The sequence below is a fragment of the Crocodylus porosus genome, unplaced genomic scaffold (genome assembly GCF_001723895.1).
Source record: "Crocodylus porosus isolate Cpor-Errol unplaced genomic scaffold, CroPor_comp1, whole genome shotgun sequence".
In the NCBI taxonomy this organism is placed as follows: Eukaryota; Metazoa; Chordata; order Crocodylia; family Crocodylidae; genus Crocodylus; species Crocodylus porosus.
In genome coordinates, this window is record NW_017728937.1 from 324,870 (window position 1) to 339,742 (window position 14,873).

At 44.6% G+C, this 14,873-nt stretch overlaps 1 protein-coding gene across 8 annotated transcripts in view; it reads right to left on the reverse strand.

Moving 5' to 3' along the window:
- The window catches only part of CTNND1 (catenin delta 1), a 47,760-nt gene extending 35,766 nt beyond the window's left edge, over positions 1–11,994 (reverse strand). For 5 of the 8 annotated variants that reach the window (XM_019547183.1, XM_019547185.1, XM_019547180.1 and 2 more), the window contains exon 1: positions 11,483–11,994. The gene's annotated coding sequence lies outside the window, so the exon portion shown is untranslated. The remainder of the gene's footprint in view (positions 1–11,482) is intronic. The other 3 variants (XM_019547188.1, XM_019547187.1, XM_019547184.1) reach the window with 2 other exon arrangements.
- Positions 11,995–14,873: the final 2,879 nt, after the last annotated feature.

Sequence of the window (14,873 nt, forward strand, 5' to 3'; positions counted from 1 at the left end):
GTCAGCCTGAAACAAGGTTCAAGGAGTTTCACAACAGGCTCATCAGGTGAAGAGCCAGGGATTTGGGGGAAGTGGGGGCAGGAAGGAGTTAGATCTAGAGCTCATCACAAACAGTGCTGCCAGCGAGACTACAAAGGCTCCTTAGAGCAGCAAACTGCCTGTAATCCCACACTCGGATTCCTCCTTCCACCTTTGGGCACAAGTCCCTGTTGGAGCCCAGTCCTCCTGCAACATGGAGGCAGCTGTGGAGGCGCTTCCCCAACACTCCTGGTTAAAAACAAAACAAAAAATAAACAAACACATACTTGCCTCCCTACAGGTTGTATTCCTTGCCCTCATTCTTCCCTTCCCCCCCCCAAACACTCCTGTTTGAACTTCCCAATCCAGCCTCTCCCTACCGTTTAAAACAAACAGAGGCCCTGCATGACATGAGATAAGGCCTGTCCTATCTGATGAAAGGGATCAAAGTCCCTTGTAGCCAAAGCCTAAGTATGCAGTCACCGGGAATCAGACTCCCTGCCAACACAGCAGTGGGAAAGGTAGTTAACTGTGTTAGTCAAGAATCAGGCACAAGGAAGGTTAAATAGGCAGCTTGTAGACAGTACTCTATACATCTTATTTTGTTGCATACAATGTGGTACATGCAAAAAGATTTAAAAAACACACACACAAATATACATGTTGAACAACAACACTGTACCATCCAGACGTGCCTTTTCATACCCAAGGGAATGCAACAGAAAGATGGAAGGACTGTAGCACAACCACACATCCAACAGAAGTATTTAGAGTAGATGCTCCATAAAGACCTCATATCCATCCCCCATGACCAGCATCTCCAGTGCAATAAAGAGCACCAACCTGTACCCATGGTTATGTAGAGAGGATGCCGTTATGAGGACTTGAGGAACTGCAACAAGAACAAAGCAGTACCCCTCAAGGCATCCCTATGGCACCAGAACCCATACTTCTACCAGTCAGCTACAGACCAGTGTTGGAACTGGAGGACAACATGGAAACTCCAAGTACAGTATAGCCAGAGGAAGAGTTCTGGCAAGCAGATATTAAAAAGTCACTCAGATTTTGTCTCTCCCACCCCACCTAACTCCCAACAACTGGCCCGTCCCAATTATTCATTTTAAAGTTTCCCTTTGAAAGCATGCCACACAGGTGGAACATATACACCTGTAGTACAGAATAGGCAAGCCTATTTTGCAGCAACTTAGCTTGCCAACTTAGAGCATGAATTCAGGACAACATAAGGACATGACGGCTGCCAAGAAGGATCAATGTGTAGCCCACTGCAGATGAACCAGGACAGTAACTGCAGTGCCCACTGCAGTTAAAGGTGCTCTGATAGAGCTGCAAGAATAGAGCTTCCTCAGCACACAACTTCCTCCAGGGTGGGGCTCAGACATACCCCTCCTCCCCCCAGCTGTATGAACTACTTAAGGAAAACAATGCATGAAGGAACCCAGAATATAGTTTCTGCCACCATCCCACAGACGACAGGATGAGGAAAAATAAGTAATCCCTTCCTATTAGGCCCTGTAGTTACTTCTTCTACCATCCAAGCATGCTCTTGAGTTAGGAGTATGCCCTCCACTGCCAAGCTGCTATCCTCTAAAACACTGTCAAATTAGTTACCATCCCTTCCTCTCACCCTAGACATGCATCTCCTCCTCCAAGCCCACACCTTGTCAGTCAGGTCATGCACCTCCTGTGTCATCACTCTAAGCAAACAGGCAGGAGGTTAGAGGCTGAAGTCATGTTTGGCATGGAAGTCAGTAGGTAGGGAGTTGTTGGGATCTGGCCAACAGCCTTTTGGAAAAGGGAGGACAGTCATTGTGACGATGTTGCAACTGCCCTCCTGCACTCATTACACTGGTGCATTTATGCCACCGGCAAGAATGCTCTGCAAGTTGTCCAAATCTCCTCGATCAGAGATGAGAGTAGAGTGACTTGTAGCTACCCTGTGCAACTTGAGCTAAGGGAGGAGACACAGTAAACCCAGATTAGTTCAGCATGATCTCATCAAAATGCCCCTGTTCTAATTGTATGTGTGCCTATGCTAAGAGACAGATTTAGAAAACCTGATGAGGGGAATAATGAATGGGTAAGAAAAGCAAGTCAGAGGAGCTTTACACAAGAGCCAGGGACTGAAATCACCACTAAGCAGAAGATTCACTTCATCATTTGAATAGATTACTGTCTTCTCTAATGGAATGTAGGCAGCAAGACTGCAATTCTTTACCCCATGGACATGTGACTGGATAGCAGTATCCAGGAGGACCCCCAAGTCTCCAATACCCACATGTGCAAAGCAGGAAAGAGAAACAGATGAGGTTTGGCAAATGCATCAGCTGGCAAAGGGCTATAGACAGAGCTCACATTTGCAATACCACTGGATATCTGCCAGGACAGAGAGGATCAGAAAGTATCGGGTGCTACAGGCCAGAATGAAGATGCACCAGCAGAGTGGTAGCAGGAAAGGAGAGCCAGTTTTGTGCTATGCATGTAACGTTACTGAAAAGATAGCATCATTGTGGATACTACCAAAGGAGAATATAGTACAAGTGAAGTAGGGAGTGCCCCATTCTACTACCCACACTGAGCAGCCTGGCACTGTTCACTCACAGAACAGAGCTGAAAGACTTGTCAATACAGGCTATTGTTCCACCATCTTTTCCCAGCACCATAACTCAATACACCACTCCCTGCTGGAGCAGCTTTCCAGACCCTCTCTGCAGGCAGAAGGTAAGGAAACCAGAACTTCCTGGTCAGACAGGAAGTGACATCGTGCCTTCCCTTTCCTGCAAGGTTCTAAACACAACGTCCTGCCAAGAGCCGCTTCCCGCCTCCCCCCCCCAAGCAGGAAGATGACACTCCCTGGAATACAGGACTTAATCTTCTTCCCTCACAACCCATTTTCCCCAGCACTTTATACCTTCGCTTATGTTAGAAAGGGGATGCTAGGAGAGTGGGAAGGAAATAGTTGCATTACATTAAAAAGGTGGCAACACAACACCAGGCATCTGCACCCGGGGAAGGAGGACTGAGCATGGTTTCATGTCACCTACAACATCACCCTCCCACTTTTAACATTTCTGATTTTCCACCCCCAATTAGGCAACCAAACCTCACTACCTCAACCAGTTGGTTAATGTCCTGGCTCCAAAAAGCATGCTTAAGAGCCACTCACCTCTGTGGCAACGTACCTCTTCCTCAAGTAAATGCATCTTGTGAGTTGGCCTGTTTGACACCATGCTACTAGATGTGAATTTAATGACATGGTATCCAACTAGAAAATTATCTAACTGGGGAACATGCCTAGTTTAACGCTAGATTCGAACGTAAGCCTCTAGCTTAAAGAATATCTTGTAGCCTCAAATTTTGCTTCTGTGTTAAATTAGCACCAGTGGCCACATCTAGACAAATGCGGCTGTGCAGTACGTGGCATCACAGCCCCGTCTGTGGTACCACAGTGCACATTCAAGTGTTTCCGGGGGAGTGAGGGGGGCAGAAGGGGGTTGACCCCAAGGTAAAAAAAAAAACACCCATAAAGAAAAACAAAAGGCAGGGCAGTGTACATGGAGGCAGGGCACACCGCCCAAAAACTGGAGCCTGGCTGGCCAAAGCCACACTCCAGCTGCTGGCAGGCTCCCAGCTGCAGAAGCAACGTGGCTGCAGCTTCCCCAGCTCCCAAGTAGGGCTGCTGGGGCCAGCAAAGTTGCTGGCCCCAGCCTCCCCTACCCCATCTGGGGTAACCTGCCACACACCAGAGTACTCATGGCATGGGTGTTCCCCAGGGGACAGCTAGCACCTCGTGCTGCTGCTAGTTGTCCCCAGAGAACCAAACATCTGTGATCTGGACACTGCTAATAGGTGCAACCACTTTAGAACCTACCTCTCCCTGAACTCACTAGCACCCCTTGGCCTGAACTTTAAGGCAATACAGAAAATGCCAGCAATGTGTCACTGTGGTCCCTCACATTAGCTCATTACATAAGACAAGTCTGGGGGAGAGACCATCATGAAACTCCCCACCCACCTCCTATGCAGTCACACTCCTCATGGCCAGATCTATGAATTCACAAGAAAGGCCAGCTCCCCCCACCCCCCCAGACTGGCTGTGGGGAAATAACTTTCCAGCCCAGCTAGTTTCGGGTGACAGAGGCCAGGTGAGGCTTGAGGGGGTGGGGGAGAGTTCCTGTTTGTCACTCACTGGAGGTAATCTCTCAGAGAAGACATCAAACCACCAGCTCCTGGTAATTAAAGGGACAAGAGGAAGCAGCACAAAAAGGAAGGTTTGTCCATGGTATTCCTCTCCTTCTGGAAGTAGAAATGGGCTTGGGTATCTTCAGGGACCAATTCCCTCTCCCCCAGCAGAATTTCACTTTAGCACAAGGAAAAGAAATTACTGTCACTCACTCCCCCACCCCTAGAGGAAGGAGAACCTGTCTGAAGTCACATGGCCAGGCTGTGGTAACAACTTTGCAAGCAACAACATGCACACTAGAGGAATGCACTATTCTACAGGCCATGGGCATGCCAAAAACATGCAGACAGAGCAGTAAACCACCCTTCTACTGAAGGAAAAGTAGTCTTTGTAGTTATATACATATAGGACTGGTCTGTTGCCGATGCAAGCCCCACAAAAAAACCCACAAAACTGGCCATGCAGGACTGTTCTGGCCAAGAAATGCTTACCTCTTCCTCCACTGCCATCTTTGCTCCTTTTGTTTAAACTAGAGAGCACTTCTGCAGGGAGGAAGCGATGGGACAGCAATTTGATAGGTATTCAAGATAGAAAGCAGCATGAAGTAGGGTAGAAAATAGGCCAGGCTCTGTAGCTGAAGATACATCCCTACTCCTAGCTAGGGTGGAAAGAATTCAGCCTAGGCGTTCACGTACTCTTTCTATAGCCTCTTGCCAAGCAGATCCTGCTGTAGTTGCAAAACCTCATAAACAGAACCAATCTGTGAGAATGGGAAGAAGTGCGTTCAAACCACGTCCTCCTCCTACCTGCCAAACTCTGGGAACAACATGGTGGGGAATGGCATATGCAAACCTCACCAACCATGCTGCTTAGCTTCCCAGTTCTTTGTTTTTTTACTATATAAAAGGCAGGGTTTGTTACAGTGGTTGTTGACTCGCTACACATGTAGGCCCGAGTAAAGAGGCACCATAACCACCACCTATATGGCTACAGCTAGTCGGCTGGCACCAATATTCTCATTTACAATCCAGCACGTTGGGTAAACCAAAGTGCAATGCCACAGAGAGTATTTCACCTGTTCTGGAACAATAAGTGTAGATATTTTAAGAGAGCACCCAAGAAAGTCTTCCTACAGCTTTGCCATTTTACTTCTTGGAGCCACTCTTTGCTCTCCAGGTACTACCAAATTTCTCCACTTCCTAAAGAGGTTGGTCTTTTTGAAGGAAGAAAACATCTCAAGACTGTAGAAAGTTATCAGTTACAGCCCTTGTTACCTGGACAGTGTTTCTTTTTTTACACTGAGAGACATTTAGCAACCTAGTCCTACACAAGTCACTGTGAAGTCACTACAGAAAGCTTGTTCTAGCTCACTTATTTCATTATTAAGGTACCAATGTAAGTAGATTCACTTATGCTATAAAGACAGTCATAGGGAGCAGGCAAGGGAAGCACCTCCTCCTCACAGACACAAGCTTACTTTTTTTGGTAGCACTGGCATGATGATGCATTATATGAGAGGCACAGATTTTTGTGGCCGATACCTTTTAGTGGACCAACTGCATGCTTGGGACAGACAGTCAAGCTTTCAAATCCACAGCATTCTACATGACCGGATGACAAATACTGTGAATTCAAAAGCTTGTCTCAGTCTGTCCCAACAATGCAGCTGGTCCACTAAAAAGATAAGTTACCCACAAAAATCCTTGCCTCTTGCATAAATAGTGTGTAACATATGAGTAAGCCTGGCAGCCAGGTATTTCATCCCTGGGAATACTACTGCAAGTGTCAGGGTATAGACACCGGTCTGCATTTCTTGTGAACCAGCACTGGTGATGGCAGAAGGGCAGACAGCACCCCACTAGGAGTTCAGCTACCTCTCCTTCAATCCTGGAATGATACATGGCAGCATCTGCCGCTTAGTCACAATTCTCTTCCCCCACAACCACCTTCTCAATCTTGTCCTTTTACATTTTGTGGTCCATAATCAAACCACACACCAAGAAGCAACACCACTAAAGGGGAAACCCAGTTCTGTTTCCACTTCCTTTAAAGGGAATGGAAATGGTCTGAGATGGTCAGTCATGTGGTGTCAGCTACCCGTCTAATCTGAAGTTTCCCAAACAAAACTCTTCTTCTTGTTCCCTTGCTGATAAACTTCTCGTCAGCCTTTTAGTTAAATCACAACTCTTCAAGCCAAGCCTCCCAGCACTCAAAATCACTATAGATAAATCAAAATCTCACTAACCTAACCACACCCTCCTCCTTTATGCAAGCATACAGCAGCAGTTCCCAGATTGCTGAAAGCAGGTATCAGTAGCAACAGCTGAACTGCTATTCTGTTTTGCAGGCCTCCAACTTGCTAACAACAGTATTTACAAGCCGCTCATTATTGGTGCCTTCTTCTGATCTTCCATGCCAAGGGCAAAACTGACCCAAAATAAGACCATCCCCATTACATCCAAAGCAGATGCTGAAGTACAGCGGCCAAAGCTTTTACTGGAAATCTGTAACTCTCCTGGAGGTCTAGTGGACTTTGTGGGCCATAAATTAAGCCTCTCTCAACAACATTATGGTGTAACACTGGTCCCTGAGCCATAATACAATAATATAGCTCCCTCCCAGTAAAGCCCTGTTAAATACACACATTTCATCAGAAAGTTCTAAAGTTAACTAATTCAACTAACAAGTTTGGATTCTGTCATCCCATTGGCCAACACCTGTATGTTTACAAACCCAAACCAGTTTGCCAATTCTACCTACTGCCACCAACAGGAGATGCAAATAAACTATAAGCCAGCATCTCATTTTCTACCAGTGTGCAGACTCACTGAAGCCACTGCGCTTCACTTGTATATGAACTTGCTGATGGAGAAACTGGAAGCAAGTCTGAAAGTCATGTTTTCTTATCCCAACCAGAGGTTGAAACTAGATTCATCAATATCTGTTAAATAGCGAGGGCTTCAGTATTAAAGAAAACATTAGGTATTGAAGGCACCTCTAGGTCCTGTTTCCAAGTACAGTAACACTCCACTCTTCCGGGGATCCTCACTTTACACAAAGCAATGAGTTGAAGAGTGGTATCTCCATTTTAGTGATGAAGAACCACAGGCACAGAGGTTTAACTGCACAGAACTAGACAGAGAACTCTTCTCCCAACTCCAAGCCCTGTGCTCTGGCAAACCTAGTGTTGTAATAGACACTGTACCACAAACATCTGGGTCTAGCAACAGAACCAGAAGGGCTGAAACTAAAAGAAATCACCATGTAGGAAACCCACACAAGTCCAGCAAACTGTCCAGCACACACCATTAAGCTAGTAGCTTTCATCTTCCCAAACATCCCAGAAAGGCTCTTAAAAATTTCAGTAAATGCTGCCTGAAAAGAAAGGACAGCACCTTATATGCACAAAATCCCAGCCAAACTAAAGTCAAGTGTAATAGGACAGGCTAAAGGGGTGAACAAGCATGAGGGTATTTCAAAATAAAACCATTGTCAGTATAATGATCATTCACTGGACCACATCACTTCTCTACATAATTTTAAACTAGGGCTACATTCAACAATGCTCTCAGTGTTCCCCACTGCTGCATAGTTTCCCCACAAATAGTTTTATCGTGAAATTTTCCTCATACAAGGATGTTTCAGAAAGTAACGGCAAAGCAAGGAGGACTATGCATAAAGCCAGACTGTCCTGTTATACCAGGACAGCTCTTGCCTCCTCCATCTCTTTTTTGCCTTGCTCTGCTTTTGCCATTCCAGCCCTGTACTCCTGAGCAGGAAGTGCCAATAACATCAAATCTTTTGAGCAAATAACATCAACATCTGCATACCAAAGCTTGAGCACTCAGGAGCTGGCAGAGGGGTAAAAGGAGTATGGCAAGATCCAGACTTACATTATCAAATCTGAACTGGACCCAAAGGAGGTATTTGGAAACTAGAATAGCCCTCAACTCACCTGCCTCATGATAAATGAAGCAGTGAAAAAATAAAGATTCAGAAGGGCAAAATAAGTCCCAGATCTCCACCACTATGCCATAGTGAGTTTGTGCTGATCACTGGGTTTCCACCTCTTTATTAGTATGTTTGGGATAACTATGTATCTAAAGACTATTCCCCACCTTTCCATTCCTGGCAGGGAAAAGTTCACTAAGATCTGTACAAATGCTTTGAGATCACATGAAACATGTTAGGAAAAGTCCAAGTATTAAAACCATAAGGAGTCCTGCTTCAAGTGATAGCACAGGAAAGAATTCCAAGAATTCCCAGTTGAGCTTGGGGAAGTGCTGATATCATCTCCATATTAACCGTATACTATGGACAAAGCAGCACAGACTGAATAAGTGGATAAGACTCTAACCCTTGGTTAAAGCACATTCGAAATTTAGACCTGCTCAGATTGAACACTGGCATGACAGAAGATAGCCACAAGATATCTCTGGGCAGCAAAGATGGCCCAACAACTGGAACACAAACGCAGGGTTTGGGTCCCTCCTTTATTACCAACTGCTTGGACCCTGCCCAAGTCACTTCATCTCTTTGCCTCAGCTTCCCCCCTGTAAAATGGGGATGATGGCATCCTATTAAATCTCAGTGGCATTGGGCTAACCGTATTAAAAACTGCTTTAGAGCACCATGGCCTCCCAGAAAGCTGCCAGACTTCAAGCTAACGAAGTTAACTACGTCTCTCATAACAATAATGGCTACAGAAGTCCCTAAAATGGTCTGCTTTGGAGAACAGACTTGTAGAAAAAGTCACAGCCCCAATTCTGTAACAAAGAACATTAGAGGATGACACCAATCCCTCGGGACAAGACGCACAGAAGGGGGAGGAGGGACAGATATTACCAGATGAAGGTGTTGCCAGTAAGAACCAAAGAAAAATGGCCTGATGAACCCAGGGCCCCTGGCTGTGCAGTTATTCTTTTATTGAGGGAATTTCAGCGTCACTTTAGTCAGGGTATTAGGAAGATTTTTCTCAGATCAGAACTGTCCCATTAGCAAGGATGAGCTCCACCCAATAGTTTTGACCCTCCCTAGACATACAATTCACTTCCCTGCAAGAACAAAGGAAGAGGAGGCAAATTAGACAGCAGGAGACAGAGTAGGAAGAGAGATAAGCTAGCCAGGGCAGAGCTAAAATTGTTAAGTCTGGTCTGCATGGAGTTCCCCCTCGCAAATGCACAAAGCCCTGATCCCTTCGTCCTTCCTACACAGATTAAGATCCTGAGCATCACAGAAAAAAAAAAGATTTAAAGTCCAGGATACTCAGCCCTCGCCACCCGCTTCCTTGCTCGGAAGCCCCAAAGGTCTGCATAACCAAAATACTCCCTGCTCCCAACACATAAGAAACCTCCCCTACCCCCTCCCCTGACACAAAGGGAATATTATGATGAGAGAGCAGGGAAGAAAGACAGGACGCTGTCTGTTACACCAGACAACCCTTGCTCTAATGCTAAATGCCTGTCTGATGAGATACATTCTCATTCCCTTGCAAGAGAGCTGCAAGGCTGGCACACAAACTTCCTTTGTTTTGGGGGCAAGAGCGAAAAGCCTCCCAGTTCATGCCTCGCTCAAAGTAGTGACACACTAGAGCCCAGTCAAATGTCCGACCTCCTGGAATGGGAGCTGAGGAACTGGGGGGTTAGACAGCAATACAAAGCAAACTGAAAGGCTGAGACCCCAAGCCAAGCCTCTCAAGACCGCGCCACTCCTTTACCACAAGACACGATCCTTCTGAAACTACTTTTCAGAGTGCCTTCGATCGTCTTTCCCCACAGATGGCAGAGCACAACCCAGGACTGAAAGGGACCACTCCCAAATAGCCCTAGAAACATTCACTTGAAGTAGAACACCGTTTTCCTTGTTCTGCTATATCCAAGACCTTGCCGGGGGGAAATGAGGCAGGTGCTTAAATATACAGGATGAAACAAGGGTCTTAAGGGGTCCAGAACCTAGTTTTCTTACCTAGAAAAATCCTCCCCACCCCTACACACACCCCTCCAAGAATCTCTCGCTATGAAATCTATTCATCCAAGATAAGGCATTACCGGCTCAGCACAGCACAGCGAGAAGAGAAAGCATGCCATATTCCCAGAACTGTTACAGGGAATGCAGCGTGTGCCTAAAATGTAACGATTCTGAACACAGAAGCACAGTCTAGTTCCCTACCCTAGCCTGTCATAATTAAGATGAAACTAGATACTTCTGGGTTTTTTTTATGGCGCAATTACAAAATTTAAGGGGGGGGGGAAAAAAGACCCCAGACTATCACTACCAGGGGATCCTAAACCCTGGTGCACTGCTTTCATATAACATTCTTAGCAAAACCCAAGAAGTCCAAATCACAGCACCATGCCAGACAAAACTTCAAGAGCTCAAGGCAGGTGATGGGGAGTGTAAGTAGATATTCTTTTAAATGGACATCTAAATCTTCCTACATTACTGACTCAAGCCTGTTTGCTTACCAGGCTATTTTGATGTATCCCACTTCCCAAATGCATGTGATGTTTTGAAAGAATTTCAAGGAAGGAAAAAAAAAAAGTACTGTACTTAAGTTAGCACACACTTAAAAAACAGAAAATTTTTTTTCGGTTTTGTTTTGGGTGGGGGTTGGGGGGTCGGGGGAAAGGAGAGAGCAAGCCAACACACAAGTTGCCAATCAGAGCTTGGAATCCTTGAAGGGGCTGGTAGGGAAAAACCTCCTGCATTTATTTCACTGCCCCCCCGAAAAAAGAAAAAGAAAAAAAAAAATCAAGAGGGAAGTTAACCTTCTAAAAAGGATCCATATTGAAGAAAAGAAAGGTCCCCACCCAACTATACCTGGAAGAAAAAAAAGAGATACACCCATAGAGAAAGTGTGGGTCTAAAATGTACTGGAGAAAGCAGCTTAACACATTCCCAGTGAGAATACTTGAAAGAGAGAGAGCGAGAGAGAGACCCGATCAAGTTAAAAAAACCCAAAAACTACACCCCGAAATGCTCAGTTTTCCCCAAGTTTTAAAGAAATATCCTACTTAGAGCAAACAAAGCTGAAGCTTCCTTTATAAACACGACTGAATTCCTTCCCCTAGGAAACACAGGGGCTATCTAGATATAGATACAGAAATAAAAATCAACCCTCTTGCAACACCGCAGTCCAGGAGTTGCGTGTTAGTTTGCATCAGACACACACACCTCCCCAGAACAGAAATAGTTAAAAACCAACAACAGCCACCACCATCATTTAAAACAATAAAAGAACAAAAAGAAAGAAACTAGTCTTACCCTGGCTTTCTCCCCTCTCCGAAGTTGCACCAACAAGAGTCTCCAAGTTTGTTTCTCCTCCTTGTATCTGTTTCCCCCACTCTTCAAAGAAGCAGATTAAGAAATGGAAGGGGGGCGGGGGGGGAAGTTGCCAGCGGGGTTATCCCTCTGCCTCCTCTCTTCAATATCTCAGTGTGACAATATCCAACACCAAAAAAAGAAATTACCCTGGGTGAGCGCCTTCTTTTCGCCCTTTGCAAACACACGCACCACAAAAAAAAAAGCCACACCAAAGAACTCTAAAGTCGAGTTTCCCAAGAAATCCCTAACAGGAAAACGAGAGCCCAATCCCTGATCAAATCAATTTAAAAAGAGCAAAGCGGCAATCTTTTCTTCCACCTCTCCCTCGCCTGGGATCTTCTCTTCTTTCTTTCTTTCTGGCGGTTTTTTTTTCTTTCCCCTTCTTTCAAGATCCAACACCTAAAATGGAAGTTGCACCCAGCCAAAGGCAAAGCAAGCTGGGTGGTGACAAACTAAGCTTGCCAACCCAACCCCTCTTTCCCTAAGTGATGTCAGCTTCTGCAAAGCTCCAATGGGAAGCAGGCATCAATCAGGCACGCGAAAACATCCAATACGAAACTTTAGTCTAGGAATTAAAAAAAAAAAAAAAAAAGGGGAAAAAAATGAGGGAAAAAAATAAAAAAAAAGAAAGGTGGAGAGGGGCACGAGGAAGAGAGTAGGAAGGGATAGAAAAATAACTTCTTTGAGTGAAGATAACAAAGAACAAAATCAGAGCAGGAAAGAAAATGTAGCTGCGAGAAAAGACAAAGTAAACTTGAAAAGCTAGCCATTAGCATATAGATGTGGCTCTGCTACTAGCAGTCTTCATTTGTCTTTGCTTTCCCTTCTTTCACTCCTCTCCCTGTGTTGGCAAGCTCAAATGCATACTTGTGGTTGTTTCTTGTGCTCTTCTCCCTGCTTTGCACCCCAAAAGGAGAATGGCAATTGCAAAAAGGAGGGTTGGGAAACATGCTTATAATCAACTGATAAGAGAGGCTAAGATTTGAAATGCAACCTTGATTGTATTGCATTTATCTATATGAGCCCAGATTGTGAGAGGTGCTATCAAATCTTGGTTGAGGGGTGGCTTCTTGTTTTATTTCAACCAGGGGCTTTTGCTAGCAATTAAGCACACTGATTTTTAGTGTAAAGCAGATTAGGAATGTTCACTCCCTGCTTTCTCCTAAAAACCAGTGAAGAAGAGAGCTCCTTTGATCTGTATTACTAATTCAATACAGTTTGTATTACTGTATTTTATTAGTAATACAAATTGTATTGAATTATATAATTCAATACAGTTCACAGCTTGTAAATTACATTTACAAACCATCAATTAATACAGAGAGGGAGAAAAATCCTCTAAACTTTTGCATTGTGGCTGTGAAGGATGTTAACTTTGATTACATTTCTAAGAGTGCCAACCTGTAAGAGAACTAGTGCTATGTGGTAGCACCTAGCTAAGTGTGGGAGTTGTTGGGAAGGACTCATGGCTTGAATATTTATGTGAAAACTGAGTTCTAAACAGAGGATTTTTTTTATTGGGTGTTTTAGTTTCTATTTAACGATGCACATGGGATGGAATACCAAAAATAAAATTATCATGGACTTCAAGTGGAGCAGGGTCAAGTCTGGATGCATAGTTATTGATTCAACCTGACCCTAATATTAATACGCCTACACTCTAGTTAGCACCAAGATAGCAATGAAGATTATCACTGTGTAAACAGCCACTAGGCTAAATCTATATGTTAAATCAGCAGTTCCCAACATCTGACAGATTGCGCACCACCAATTAAAAGCAATACAACCTTCAGTACCACTAACAAATTTTTCAGTTCAACCTTAAGTACCACCAGTAAATTTTTGTCACATAAAGTCATTCTAATAAATCTGGTAATGCGTAACACTGACAGGTTGTCTGTGTACCACTGGTGGTACGTGTACCACAGATTGGAAACTGCTGTATTAAATAGTACATAGTGAAATCTCTGAGAGTAATGGATGCTCCATACCTTTAAAAATGCGGTCCTCTAGCTGATTCATTGGGCAAATTCCAGATGCTCCTTACTTACAAAGATAGCAATCCTTTCATTCTCGGGTTTAAGCCCAGAGTGCTCTTCATATTCCACTCTGAGAAGCTGGGTAGCTGTTGGCAGGAGAAGAGATACTGTCACTCTAGAGCAGCATTTTTCAACCCATGGGTTGCAACCCAAAAGCGGGTCGTGAGAATATATGAAAGGATTACGAACAAACTTTAAAAATGGATTCTCCTTTAAAGACAAAAAATGTGGGAAAGCGTGGCTTTTCCCTTACAGGCTGACAGAGTTCCACCTGCAAGGGGCTACTTGGGCGCCTCCCTCCCCCGACACACGCATACGCCGTGAGGGGCTACTGTCTGGGGGTGGGGGCAGCCAGCTGGGAGTGAGGGACACTGGGTCATGACTGGCCATCAATGTTTACAAATATGTCCTGGTACAAAAAAGGTTGAGAACCACTGATCTAGAGGAACTTAGACTCTAGGTACTCAAAAGTCTTCTCAGCAAGACTGTGTTATCCTGTAGTGTAAGCTAAGCCCCAGTTCAGTGTGGCTTAGGCATGTAACCTGGGCCAGGCTGCTACCAAATAAGCCCAGGCCACTTAGCATGCAATTCTTGCCTCTATTCAAGCACAAAAAAAGATCTGCTTGGTACAGCTCGGTCTGTCTACTGCACTGCGTGGTGCAGGGGAACCAGTAAGCACTCCTGTGTAGACTAGCCACATTCATTTTCACCTCTAGACCATGCTCACAGTGAGTCTAGATGACCCAAAGGTAAAATCACCAGTGGTCCATCTACACTCACAAGCTTACTCTGCCTAACACCAGGAGAATACCACCAGTAAAAGGAGCAATGGCAGGAGAATTACAGAAAATCCCCTTTGTAGTCAAGGCTATGTATATTGAAGACCCAAGGTCTGTAAACAAAGGAAAATAATCAGCATACATATGATAAACAGAATGTTGAGATAAACGTCAGTTTGTGGAGAGGCATCTAATTAGGGTGCAGGGATCTCTGTTTGGCCTTGTGCTAATGATATATTTCAGGTAGATCTGGAAGGTATCAGATGTAAACAGCGTGCCTATTAAATCAACAGAGGATACAAAGGCTACAACACTACTCCTATTGACTTTAAAGGCACTAAATCAAGAAGTGTTGCAAACATTGCTTTGTCACAGCAAAAAAATGCAGAGATCTAGAGAGATTAGAGACATGGGCAGGACATGACAGCATACGGTTTAACAAACTGTCAGAAGAAAACTAATTCCAAAATTCAGTGCTGCATGAGATTAAGAAAATGAGGAAGCATTAGTGCT